The following is a 14,073-nucleotide window of genomic DNA, read 5'->3' on the forward strand; positions in this document are numbered from 1 at the left end:
AGCTTTTCTTCTACATTCATGTATGTACAAACATTTTAGATATCTGTATAAAATCTAGGTACCAACAACTTTATGGGGGCACACTTAAATTTGTTTAATAGTATTATCTCCAAGTGAATCACGTTTTTCAGTAAATGCTATCTTTATTCTTGTTATGGCCGAATGAAATTCCACTGCATGCATGTACCTCATTTCTTATATCCAGTCCTTTGTTGTTGAACATAGGGGCAGTTCCTATAACCTAATTATTGCAAATAGTGCTGCAACTGACATACAAGTTTCTCTATGGTAAGATGACTTGAAGCCATGCAGGTCATACAAACAGCATACTTGGGATATGTATGTAGTGAATATAGTACCAGTTTTTTTAGGACCCTCCATAATGATACACATATTGGCAAAAACAACTGACATTCCCACCAGCAGTATATACAACCTACATTTGTCCACGTTTCCCATCGTTTGCTGTTATGATGACATCATACTAACAGGTGTGATGGTGTTGGAAATCTCCGCTCCAGTCTCACTTCCCATTCCAAACCCCACCCTCAAGACAGGGTTTCTCTGTAGCTTTGGAGCCTGTCCTGGAGCTAGCTCTTGTAGACCAGGCTGGCCTCGAACTCACAGAGATCTGCCTGCCTCTGCTGGAATTAAAGGTGTGTACCACCACCGCCTGACTCCCCCACCCTTCTTAGAAAGCCCACCACTGGCAGCTCCACGGCCCCCCTCGAGGCTGCTTAAAGACCATGCCTATAGGGTATTTAAGGTTTTCATTTGGGAGCTGCAATGTGATTTCTTCTTAACCCTGAGATCACCCAGGGGTGCTTTGTTCATTAAACCTGGATTTTAATTTGGCCTGATCTGACCCATTGCATCAGCAGAGAAACCCACTGCCGGGATTCAAAAATACCTATCGTCTGGTGCTGGGCCTGGATACCCTAATCACGTGGATATGGGAAGCCACTCTCGCTCTTACAATGCTCCCTCCCAAACTGATCAGCTTTTGGCCCAATAAACTGCCCATTCCAAGTCACTGTTTAGAGTTCCAAGACCCCTCCCAATCTTCAGGGTACCCTGCCAAGATGTGGCTGTACAGGGGCAACCCTAACCCACTTCTGAAGCAAGGCTTGTCTTTGTTCTGTGGGACCTTTGGTTAGGAGATGTTCTATGCAAAGACACCTCACCTCCCCTCGCCACTTGACCTCAAGCTATCTAGGAGGATGTCCTGCCATGATCTTTGGTCTCTGGCACAGCCTTTGAAGTGGGCAGCACCAAGTCTAAATCTATTTCCCCAACTGCTGCAAAATTTATCCAAAGTTACTCAGTATTTGGGATCTGTACTTCCTCCCTACCCATACCCCACTCTGCTTCTGCCTGCTCTCTCACCGGGTGTCTTGTTCTTCCATGTGCTACAATGTGGAACAAGTCAGCTGCATTCTCCACATGGTTCTTGTCTTCCCCTGCTCCTGCTACCACCACTGACACCGCGGCATGACAGACTGTGGCTGTTCCTCTGTCCCATCCGGCTTTCCACTCCGTACATAGGAGGCATACATTCGTTTGCCTTGGGGAAGGGGACAGCATGCCACATTGGTCTTCTGATGCCTCCCATTGTTGCTATGCTTAGCAAGCTGGAGCCGGTGTAATGTGGGGAATGCAATGGGTGTTGTCATCCTTCCCTCCAACTGGGAGCATCCTCCCTGCCTACTCCTTTAATTCTTATGGTTTCTTATACTGCGAGTTCTGATCTTATGATGGAGGAAGGTCATTGGTTAATTATAATAAAGAAACTGCTTGGCCCTCATAGGTTAGAACATAGGTGGGTGGAGTAAACAGAACAGAATGCTGGGAGGAAGAGGAAGTGAGGTAAGATGCCTCAGACAGACACCATGCAGCTCATCGCCAGGGCAGACGCGATGAAGCAAGCCCCCAGGTCAGACATGCTGAATCTTTCCTGGTCAGTACACCTAGTGGTGCTACACAGAATATTAGAAATGGGTTAGATCTATATTTAAGAGCTAGCCAATAAGAGGCTGGAACTAATGGGCCAAGCAGTGTTTAAAAGAATACAGTTTGTGTTGTTATTTCGGGTAAAGCTAGCCGGTGGCAGGAGCTGGGTGGCGGAATGCAGCCCGCAGCTCCCTTTAACAATCTTAGGATTTTTAAGTTGATCATCTGACATGGCTTCCCATGGAAAGTTATGTCTGTCTTTCTGTTAAAACATTCTGTCTACTTTGTATGGATAGACAGCACTCTGTGCCTATGTATTTTCTTGTGGATAAATACATGTGGCCACTGAATGCTTGTTTCTGACTGGTTTTAAATGCCTGGGTTTACATGTTCCATGTGTCTTGGTAACAGCTCAGCTGTTGCTATTACAACCAGCTGCCTGGGTTCAAAATTTGCCTCTGGGTTTTTCTGGCCCTGAATCTGATGTGATGACAGAGAAAGTTATTCTGTAAGTGAAATGAAAACTTGTGATTGCAAACTGGAGTTGTTCTGGGAAATAACACATGGTCGGCCACCATTTTAACTAAGTACACCACATGGGCAGTCACCACTTTGACTAAGGCTGAAACAGAAGGAGGTCACATGACTATATCACCTCTTAAATAAAATTGACCATATGGAGTGGTCCACCAAGGAGACATTAGATCTCTAATATGATAAAAAAAAAAAACAAGGATTATGAAAGACAGATTTCTAAACAATGCTGGTTTACTGAGGAATCAAAGTTGCACCTCCATGCATTCAAACACTAAATTGTTTACAACGTTAAAACTTGTTTTTTGCCTTCCAAAGATTATGAATATAATCTATGTCCCAGGACCACAGCTGAACATCAGAGACTGAGATATTCCTATTTATGATGTAGCAATATGATGACCTAAACAGTCTGACAATAGGTTTTTTCCTCCTTTTCTAAGGTCTATTCGGGGTGACAAAGACCAATTTAAAAACAACATCTAACTTTCTTTCTTTTTCCAACATTGGTAAACTGTAGCTAATCTGGTAAATCACTAAGACATACAAGTTAACCATCAATTACCTCATAACAGATCAACTTCTTTGGTATGCTCAGATATAGCAGGTGAAATTTATCCCTTCTGATAGTGTTTGATGACTAAGCTACTGACAGATTTACCAGTTTAACATCTCTCCCCCTGACTCCCCAAGGCTGCAACCACTTTGGGAGCTCATAATCCATTAGTTAAATTTCCTGTTAAAAACACAGACAAGTTTGCCTCATTCACAGGCTTCATAATACAGAAAATAAATAGGTCTAGGTGTAACTTCCGAGGTTGAGTTCTAGCACCGCAGTTTTGACTGCTACTGCATAGAAGCTTTCTCAGCATTACTGTATCATCTTCAGTTACATATGGCAAAACTCTGCCGAGATGCTAACTCATCCCCCTCTGAAGAGATTAGCATTGGAGAGGGCAAGGAAGCCTGCAGGCAGGTTCAACTCTGTTCATCCTCTCATGCTCCTCAGCCTCCCTCCTTCTTCCTCCACTTGCTCAACCTCTTTTCTTCAGTAAATTTCCTCTGTTTATCTTCTAGGTATAGACTTAAAGGTATGTTTCACTGGGCTGAAAGCAAGCACTAGGAAAAATGTCCATGCCTCTTAACCCAAAGCCACAGACTTTTTCTATGACACCAAGTTGTAAATCTGTTCCAGTTGTCTTACAGGTTCCTGGCCAAAGAATCCTGCTATCAAGGAATCTAGCCTGGTGGATCAATCTCTAGACAGGCCCACTCCTCCTGCCAGACTTATGCCAAGGCCAACCCACAGGGGAGCCTACAGATAATGCCAGTCCCTGCACCTGTTCTGAAGACACCAATGACATGCCTACTAGTAGGATGACTTCGCCCACATGTCCACTCATTATAAGCTCCATTATCTCTTAACTCTTAGTGATACCTTTATAGGAGGGATGGAGGCAACCCCCACCTCCAGGGAAACAGCTCTGTGATGGCTCAGGTACTCCTGAAGCACATTATCTCCCAATTTGATGTGCCATCTCCCCAAACTCCTGGGACATTAGTGCTAGTACCACCTCTCCAGGTTGAAACAGGAACCTATCCGGGATAAATGGTCTGGCCAACTGGAACCGGACCCTCCAGTTTTTCAAAATGTCCCAATGAGCGGTATATCTGCTCTTTTGCATCTGGCTCATAACCCTTGCCTCCTCTGTACAACCAGAGCACATCTGTTTCATTCTCTCTGACAGGCATCACTCTTCCTATGGCTAGTCCTGTCCACAGGGCCGATGTTAATAATCTATTTTTTCTCCTAGCAACCTCTCTTATTCACTTCTTCAAGAAATAGACCCCTGAGGTCTCCAGGATGGCGGTTGACCAAATGCTTCTTCACCCACCTCCCACCAAGCATGAGTCCACTGACTTTGGACTCCCGTCCCCATACTGTTCTATGCCAGCAGGAAATAGATAGACTTGAAACGGTACCCAAAGGTTGAGATGTTGGAACTCTCCACTCTGTTCTCACTAAGCCTGCCATAGGCAGCTCCTCTCCTGGAGCTACTCAAAGACCTTGCTTACAGGGTATGTAAGGCCCCCTCCTTGGAAGCAGCAGTGTGATTTCTCTCCTACTTCCGCCACCCCCCAAGAAACACCCAAAAGTTGCTTTGCTCATTAAACCTAGACTTTTAATTTGACCTGATCTGACGTATTGTATCGGCAGAGAAACTCATTACCAGAGATTTAAAAATACTTACCAATGGGGTTTCAATGCAGTTTTAGTTCACACTTCTCTAATGGCTGGAGAGGTGAACATTTTCACAGGTTTACTGGCCATTTCAACCTTTGTGAACTGTTTGTTCATTGGCCCATTTGCTAACTGGGTTAATCTCTTGCTTCTTTTTTGTTGCTGGTTTTATTGGGGGGTGTTTTAGTATATTCTAAAAAAGATCAGCAATTTCTCTCCCATTCTGAAGTGAAGAAACCTTCACTCGACATTTTCTTTATACATGTATTTAATTTCATGAAGGTGACTTGTGAACTGTTAGCATTATTTTCTGATAAACTGGAGTACTAGCCAGAAAGTTCCTACCTCTTGTCTGTATCTTGAAGTATTTCCCCTACTTTTTCTTCTAACAGTTTCACAGAGTTTCGCGTCTTCAAATTAGGTCTTTGTTTTATTTACAAATAGGAATCTCAAATCATTCTGCTACAGTTGGGTACAAGATCCATTTGTTAAAAGGCTGTCTTTTCCAATATGCTGTTGGCATCTTTGGCAAAAACAAGATGGTTGTAGCTGTGCGGGTTTATATCTGGTTGCTTTAGCCTGTTCCTGAGGTGATCTGAATAAGAATACCCTTCACAGGCTCATATATTTGAATGCTTCATCATTAGGCAGTGGAACTACTTGAAGGATTAGGGGAATTGCTTTGTTTTCGGCCCACTACACCCCTCCATACAGAAGGAATTTACTCACTATGAGACTACGTTTCAAAATCTCCCCCACTGCTTCCAAAGCTCAAAGACAAGCAGAATAGCAAAATTCCTTTTTAAAGGCACTAAAGCCCCCTCACCCCAATCCTCCATAAATGCTATTCACTGGATCATCTATCTGAGACACCCAGCTGACCTTCAAATCCACCATCAATTTCCCCTTATTTGAGCCTGGTGATACTGTCCGGGTCAAGCAGGTAGCCAAGGGACACCGAAAGACACTTGGAAAGGACCTATATAGTGATACTCTCCACTCCTAGATGTGTAGCATTGCACCATGGATACACATCCAGGTCAAGGAAGTGGAAGCCACAGCTATTGTCAGCAAATGGACTGTATCCTGGACTATGAGTCCATTAAAATTAAGGTTTCATCGGGGCCCTGGTCCCTTACACTTCATGCCCCTCTAGTTCCTAAGTCTTGTGTTTTTCACTATGGGTATCATTGCAGGGTCACAGTCTAACCCTCATCATCCTCAGATGTGAATCTGAGAACGAAGGAAGGCAGGTACAGGGAAAATGTCTTAGAGTTCTGTTGCTGTTAAGAGACGCCATTACTACAGCAACCTCCCCCTCCCCCCCCAAAAAAAAACATTTACTTGGGGCCTTGCTTACTGTTTCAGAGATGCAGTCCATTTTCATCAAGCAGGGAGCATAGTGACATGCAGACAGGCATGGTGCTAGAGTGTATCAGAGTTTCACATCCAGATTTACAGGCAGTAGGCAGAGAGAGACAGTGGGTCTGTCTTGGGCTTCTGAAAAAAATCCAAAGCCCAAGCCCAGTGGCATGCTTCCAACAAGGCCACACCTAATCCAACAAGACTGCACCTCCTAACCCCTGTCAAACAGCACCACTCCCTCATGACCAAGCATTCAAATCTATGAGTCTATGGGGGCAATTCTTATTCAAACCACCACAGGAGATGATTGTTAATAAGGCTATCAACCAGCAACCGATATTGTATCTTGACCTTTGCTCACTGATGACCACTTTTTTATACTTGTCAGATGGTTAAGATGAACAAAACAAATGACAGCTCATGCTGCCAAGGATGTGGAATAAGCGGAACATTGCTGGTGGGAGTGCAAACATGTATAGCCACTATGGAAATCAGCAGCAGCACCTTAAGATCTACCTATTCCAATCTTGAGAACAGACTCAAAGGATGTTTCTTCCTACCGTTGAAATACTTGCCCAACCATGATCAGTGCTGTTTGTCTTAGTTAGGGTTTTCTATTGCTCTGAAGAAATACCATGACCATAGCAAGTCTTATAAAGAAAATATTTAACGAGGGTGGATTGCTTCCAGTTTCATAGAATCAGTCCATTATCGTCATGATGGCAGGCATAGTGGTGTGTAGGCAGACATGGTGCTGGAGCTGAGAGTGCTAATCTTTCTGCTTGTTGGAGAAACACATCTAAAATGGAAGGGGGTAAGTTGTCCTGAACTATTCAGTTCATTAATTCACTGCCCCAAGGCAGTGCATGCTATTCCACTGGCTCACTGGCTCCCCCAGACCACCCACCCATGCTGTGGTGACTCCCATGCAGAGGCCATGACCCGAGAAAACCTCAAAGAAAAGAAGGAAAGGAGACAGAGATAATCAGTATTAGGCTCCAATTACTTAGTCTCCATGCCTGACTACCTTACTGTCAGCATTTGTATGGACGTTGCCTCGTATTCTGAGCAAGCTAATGATCAGATCCTACATCCTCGACTACAAGGCCAACTAAACTACTGGTCCTTAGGACAAACTATGATCCCCTAGAACAGCATGAGTCAATGATTTGTCTCATGTCCATAGAACCAGTAGGAAATGTGACAGATCAAGACAGTTCCTCCATCTTCTGCTCTTGCTGAGGTCATTTTAGGCTCACCTAGAATTTGATCTCCTTCATGGAGAATCCATGGAAAATTACCCAGCTCTATTCTAGCAACCCAAGGTCAAGATGGCTCAGGTAATTTAGCTTCTGTTAATCTGCTTGCCTGTGCAAACCTTCCCCTGCTTCTGCTGAACAAGATAAGATAGAAGGATGTTGTTTTTGCCTTTAAAAGCTCCTTGCTCTAAATGCTCAGGGATATGCTTAGGTCTGGAATACCTGAGTGTAGTCCAAGCCAGCTGGAATAAAGACTTTCAATTGGCTATAAACTACATCCGTATGGTCATCGCAGGTGGGATTCCCATAACACTACCTGAGAGCTGGGATTTGAGACATACACCACACCACGTCCAGCTCAAGCACTCTATATGTTCTTTCTTTCTTTCTTTCTTTCTTTCTTTTTTTTTTTGACACAGATTTTCTCTGTGTAGCCCTGGCTGTGCTGGAACTCACACTGTAGACTAGGCTGTCCTCAAACTCAGAGATCCACCTGTCTCTTCCTTCTGAGTGCTGGGATTAATGATGTATGACAGCACCACATAGAATATATGAAATTTCTGAAGGTAATTAACAAGCTTTTCAATTCATAAAATTAACAATGGTTGCCTTCATCACATTATAAAGTAACTAAAGGTCTTTTATATAGGTATTAACCTGTCTGTTGTTTTTAAAATTGCATCACTATGTGGAAACAGGCTGGCCTCACAATATAGCTCAAGCTAGCCTTGAACTAGTGGTCTTCTTGTCTCAGCTTTCTGAATGCAGAGATTAAAGGTATGAGCCACTATACCAGGCCTTGGAATCTAATATATTACCACCCAGATAACAATAATAGCTCAATGGTTGTGACAATCAAAACTTGTTTTCAAATAGGGGCCAAAATCCAGACACACCGTTGAAACACCACTACGGTGAATGAGATGAACAGGAAACAACTGCCAGGCTCTGAGTCACTCTCTGGGAAAATATTGTTCTCCAAGCTCTTAGACCTACTGAAACCTAGGAAACAGGAAGACCACAAGGACTTGTAAGTAAAATGACACGTTCAGGGTGAGACTCTCTGATCCAGACACACCCGCCGTGTGGTGAGGCTTTCAGAAGTAACCTGAACATAGTTTTAGATGCACAGTCATAGTTTCCTGTTTGGCATATGCACATCTCTTTTGATTTTTCTCTGTTCCCAAATCCACTGTCCCACAAGAATAGATATTTATTTTTGGATGATGCAAATACACAATTAGTAAAAGAATATGCAAATACCAACATTGTGGATTCCATGCAAGGGAACATTCCCACATCATCATTAAAGAAATTCTAAACTGGAAGGCTTGGAGACTCCAAACAGAAAACTATGCATCAACAGAAACATTCTCACAGTCTCAGTACACCTAGATTCAGGAGCATATTTTCCTCTGTCGGCTTTAGATTAAAAAAAGTTTACTGAAATGGAATTTTCCAAGAAACTAGAAGACATTTATATAAATATATATACATTTATATATAGGTCATTTGTCAAAGACCTATTCAAACTCCGTTTTTGGAGATTCATTTTATGCAAAAATAGACATGAAACAATTCTCATAACTTAAAACATATAACCATACAACATATGGTCTGACTCGGCTTCTTTCTCCCAGCATTCTGTTTGGTCTACTCTGCCTACCTAATTTTCTGTCCTATTAAAGGCCAAGGCGGTTTTTTTATTAACCAATAGACATATGACCCTCCTCCATCACCACCCTGGGCTATATAGGAAGATCCTCTCTAAAAAAGCAACAACAAAACAATCAGTTCCCAGAATTTCAACCCGGCTCACAGTGATGTGAGATTCCCCTTATAAACTGTGAATACCAATGGCTAATAGAGAAACTGCTTTGAACCTGTTGCAGGGCAGATCACAGGTAGGCAGGAAAAACTAGGCTGAATGCTGGGAGAAAGAAGGTGGAGTCAGTGAGAAGCCACATGGCCCCACTGGAGACAGACACCAGAACTTCACCACAGCCTCGTGGCGATACACAGATTAATGGAAATGGGTTAAATTAAGATATAAAAGTTAGCTAATAAGAAGCTAGAGCTAATGGTAAAGCAGTAATTTAACTAATATAGTTTCTGTGTGGTTATTTCATGGCTGGGCTTCTGGGCAGCCAGGAAACAAACAAGCGGCCTCCGACTACATCACAGGGTATACCAAAAGCTGATATACTAACAGTAGAGATAGTGTAAATAAAATGTTAGTATTTCCCTTCAGAGATGATAGCATATTATAAATAGAACCCAAATTTTTAAAGAAAATTAAGTTCAGCATTCTTTTGAATGTAAACTAAATGTTTTGCTTATATAACTGTATGAAAACAGAAGGATATTACTGAGTAAAAACTGTCAACTGACCACTCTCTATAAGATCAGTAGGTTAAACTTATGAACAGACACAATTCTTAAGAGAAAATTACTGTCCTTTCCCCACCCTTTCTACATGTAGATAAATGCAAATTCTGCCTAATTTACTATATGTTCTATAACAAATCCACAAAAAAATTCAATGTAGCAGGAAAACCAAGAGAAGGAAAAGTAGTGTATTTAAACCTATACTTTCTTACCCATATGTTGCTGAAGAGCCCAAGAAGAGTTTGCACGAGCAGAGATCATCTTTTCAACAGGTGGTGGAAGTCTCTTCCAATTAGAAAATTCCAAAGTAAAAATAAGGACATCATCGCTGACTGAGTTAGCCCTGTATGAACAACATGTTAACAGGCCATCAACAGCAAAATATTAACATATTTAGGGCTAGTACTAAAAGCAAATATCACATTCCTTTTATACAAGAACTTGATGAGGGGACTCCTAGGAGAGAGGGCTGGAGAAAACAAGCTCCACTAGGAGCAGAAGGAAAGAGCAAATCCAGTCCTGGGACACTGCCAGACCAGAATTGAGCCAATGAACTGACTCAGAGTCTGCGATCTCCACCAGAACCGGAGTGGGACTGAACCAGTTACCTAAGACAGAAAAAACAAGCTACACCAAGAAGCAGAAGCCAGGAGCAGACACAGTCCCGGGACATGGGGGGGATCAGGACATAGCCAGCGACCAGATCCAGACTCAACAATCTCCACCACAACAGGACCAACTACATGCCAGGGACTTCTGCAGACCAAGATGTACAGAAACAGATCAAAGCCTGCAGCCTAAGCCAAAGTAGGCCTAAAATAGCAAACTCCAAGGGAGCAGAGCCAAGCACGGGAGCACTGAGCTACCTCCAGGAACAGGAGTAACCAACAGGGAAACTAGAACTGTGACACTGACTGTACCACGAGGAACAACCATCTGAACTTGGGATTCACTGGCACCTAGAAGATTATTCAACAGAATCTCAAACAGCCCAACCACACCTATTAGAGGAAAAGATGAGTAGAAAAGAAGATCACATGCTACACCACAAAGAGCAACACAATACCAGTAAATGGACTTAACAGACATCTATAGAATATTCCATCCAAACAGAAAAGAATATACCTTCTTCTCAGCACCTCATGGAACCTTCTCAAAAATTGACCACATACTTGGTAACAAAACAAACCTCCAAAATAAAAAAAAAAGGAATATCCCAAAGTACCTTATCAGATCACCATGGTTTAAAATTAGAAGTCAACAGCAATACTAATTCCAGAAAACCCACAAGCACACGGAAAGTAAACAATGCTCACCTGAATCATCAATGGGTCAAGGAAGAAATAAAGGGGGAAATTAAAGACTTCCTAAAATTCAATGAAAAATGGTCACACAACATACCCAAATTTATAGGACACAATGAAAGCAGTCTTAAGAAGCAAGTTCATAGCACTAAATGCCTATATAAAGAAGCTGAAAAAAAATCCCACACTACAGAATTAACAAAACATTTGAAAACTTTAGAACAAAAAGAAGCAAACTCACTTAAAAAAACTAGATGGCAGGAAATAAAGTGAAAGTTGAAATCAACAAAAGAGAAACAAAGAAAACAATACAAAGAATCAATGAGACAAAGAGCTGGTTCTTCAAGAAAATCAACAAAATAGACAAACCTTTATCCAAACTAAGCAAAAAGCAGAGAGAGAATATTTAAATTAACAAAATCAGAAATGAAAAGGGGAACATAACAACAGACATGGAGGAAATACAGAGGATCATCAGGTCATATTTTGAAAACCTGTACTCCACAAAATTGGAAAACTTAAAGGAAATGGATAACTTTCTGGATAAATATCACTTACCAAAATTAAATCAAGACCATATAAGCAAATTAAACAGACCTATAACTCCTGAAGAAATAGAAACAGCCATCAAAAGTCTCCCAACCAAAAAAAGACTAGGACAAGGTGGTTTCAGCTCAGAATTCTACAAGACTTTCAAGGAAGAACTAAGACCAATACTGCTCAAATTATTCCACACAATAGAAACAAAGGGAACACTGCCAAACTCTTTTTATGAGGCTACAATTACCCTGATACCCAAATTACAGAAAGAGAATACTAAGAAAGAAAATTATAGACCAATCTCACTCATAAACATTGATGCAAAAATACTAAATAAAATAACGGCAAATCGAACCCAAGAACACATCAGAACCATCATCCACCATGACCAAGTTGACTTCATCCCACAGATGCAGAAATGGTTCAACATATAAAAATCTGTCAACCTAATCCACCACATAAACAAGCTGAAAAATAAAACCACATGATCATCTCAGTAGATGTCGAAAAAGCATTTGACAAAATACAACATTTTTTTCATGATAAACGTCTTGGAGAGAGCAGGGATACAAGAAACATACCTAAACATAATTGAGGTAATATACAGCAAGCCAACAGCCAACATCAAACTCAGCGGAGAGGACACAAAGCAGTCCAACTGAAATCGGGAACAAGACAAGGTAGTCCACTCTGCATATCTATGCATAGAGTAATTAAAGTTCTATCTAGAGCAATAAAACAGCAAAAAGACATGAAGGGGAAACAAATTGGAAAAGAAGAAGTCAAACTCTCACTAAAAAGAAGGAATGAAAAGGAGAAATGGAAAGGGCACCAAATTACACAGCCTGGCAGACAGAACCTATACATGCCTGCTGACTTCCCATCTAAAAGAAAGAATACACACGCTGTTTTTCAGTGCAAACGGCGGCATTTTGGACATACTGGCTGTCAGATCAACTCCAAACCTAGGTGTGAGGAGACATTGGCTGAACGTGAATGTCTGGCTGGGCCCTAGCATTTCTAAATCTACTTTTAACCAGATGCCAGTGGAGTTTTACTGTTAGGAAAACTGAGCCGCACTTTAGTGAAGTCTTTCTGGGTGACGTTTACTGCTCTCCCATGGGGGAAACAGGGCTCACCAGTGGCTGCCTCCGAGACAGGAAAAAGAGGCGCTTTTCTCATCATGCAGGTTCCTCATACACCACTGACCCCACTGAGAGGCAGACAGGGCAGCTGACAGCAAACTGAACCTCAGGTGTCGGGGCTCAGAGACCACAATTCCTGCTCTCCCAACTGTCTTCTGGACAGCTGTCTGCACATGCCTAAGTACGCATGCGCAGAGCTCCTGGGGAAGGCTGAGCTCTGCACAGCCCTGGGCACTCACTGTACAACCTCAGATTGTGAGAAATCAGCCTAGTCATGAAGGGTGGGCCCTCGAGAGCCAAGCTGGGGCTGATGAGGGTGGAGAGGGTGAGGGTGGTGAGGGTTAAGGTCACAGGGGTGAGGGAGGGGGTGACAGGGATCCCATTCCAGGGTTGGAGTGGGATGTTTGCTTTTGGGAGGACTGGCTGCCAGCTCAGTGGGTGGAATTGAGCCATGGGTCAGTTGAATTCCCAGTCCTCTATGCATGGCACAGGCTGTGAAGTGACAGGGAAGCTAATACTACTGATAGGCTGTTTGGCTTTTCTTTCTTTCGCTCATGATCTAAGTGACATTTTGACAATCATTTTCTTTCATCACTACTAATAAAGGTTAAAACTTACAGTGTTTTAGACTATCAGATACCCGTCTACAAGTGCATGTATACTCCTCTATGGTGGTATCTAGAAATCCTCACGTGTACTTCAGGAAGAATTTGAAAGTTCCATTTGTTTGTGTAGAATAATGCAAAGACATAGCAACAGAGCACAGGACACTAAAACTCCAGTATTGCAGGGCCCTTGAAAGGGTATCACCAGATGCACCATGGTGTCAAATGGGGTGGTTTGTTGTTGTTGTTGTTGTTGTCATTGTTGTTGTTGTGGTGGTGGTGGTGGTGGTGGTGTGTGTGTGTGTGTGTGTGTGTGTGTGTGCGCACGCTCTGAGGAGTGAATGAGTCCCAGCCCTAGAGTCATGGAGATCACTGTGAGCAGTCCCATGAGTCTCAAGGAACTGTCAGTGACTTGGTAATTAGGTTTTCATAAGAATTGCAGTGCAAATAAACAAATAAATAAATGAAAAAAAGAATTTCAGTTCAAAGAGTTGCACTAAAATAGCAATAATAGATAAAGTCGATTCACATCTCTTCTTCATTTCATTGCTAAAAGAATCATCTAAGCAGGGTGTTTCAAATAATTATTCTACTCTTTGAATCTATCATTTGTTCTGACTGTGTACACACATGGGCTCATTGGCCAACAGTGCTGGCTTCTCTTGCAGAGGTCGCAACACATCAAGTGGCTCACGACCATCTCTACCTACAGCTCCATGGAATCTGACACCTTCTTCCCCT

The 14,073-nt window shown here is 42.3% G+C and overlaps 1 protein-coding gene across 3 annotated transcripts in view; it reads right to left on the reverse strand.

The window, feature by feature from the left end:
- LOC121459354 (syncytin-1-like) overlaps nucleotides 1-14,073 on the reverse strand; it is a 124,762-nt gene that overhangs the window by 51,675 nt on the left and 59,014 nt on the right. For 2 of the 3 annotated variants that reach the window (XM_041669012.1, XM_041669011.1), the window contains one exon: nucleotides 9,951-10,081. The exons of the other annotated variant lie outside the window; for it this stretch is intronic. The gene's annotated coding sequence lies outside the window, so the exon portion shown is untranslated. The remainder of the gene's footprint in view (nucleotides 1-9,950; nucleotides 10,082-14,073) is intronic. 3 annotated transcript variants of the gene reach the window in all.

The sequence above is a fragment of the Microtus oregoni genome, unplaced genomic scaffold (assembly GCF_018167655.1).
Source record: "Microtus oregoni isolate MIOR12 unplaced genomic scaffold, Mior012 000019F_ref0000042, whole genome shotgun sequence".
NCBI classification, from domain to species: domain Eukaryota; kingdom Metazoa; phylum Chordata; class Mammalia; order Rodentia; family Cricetidae; genus Microtus; species Microtus oregoni.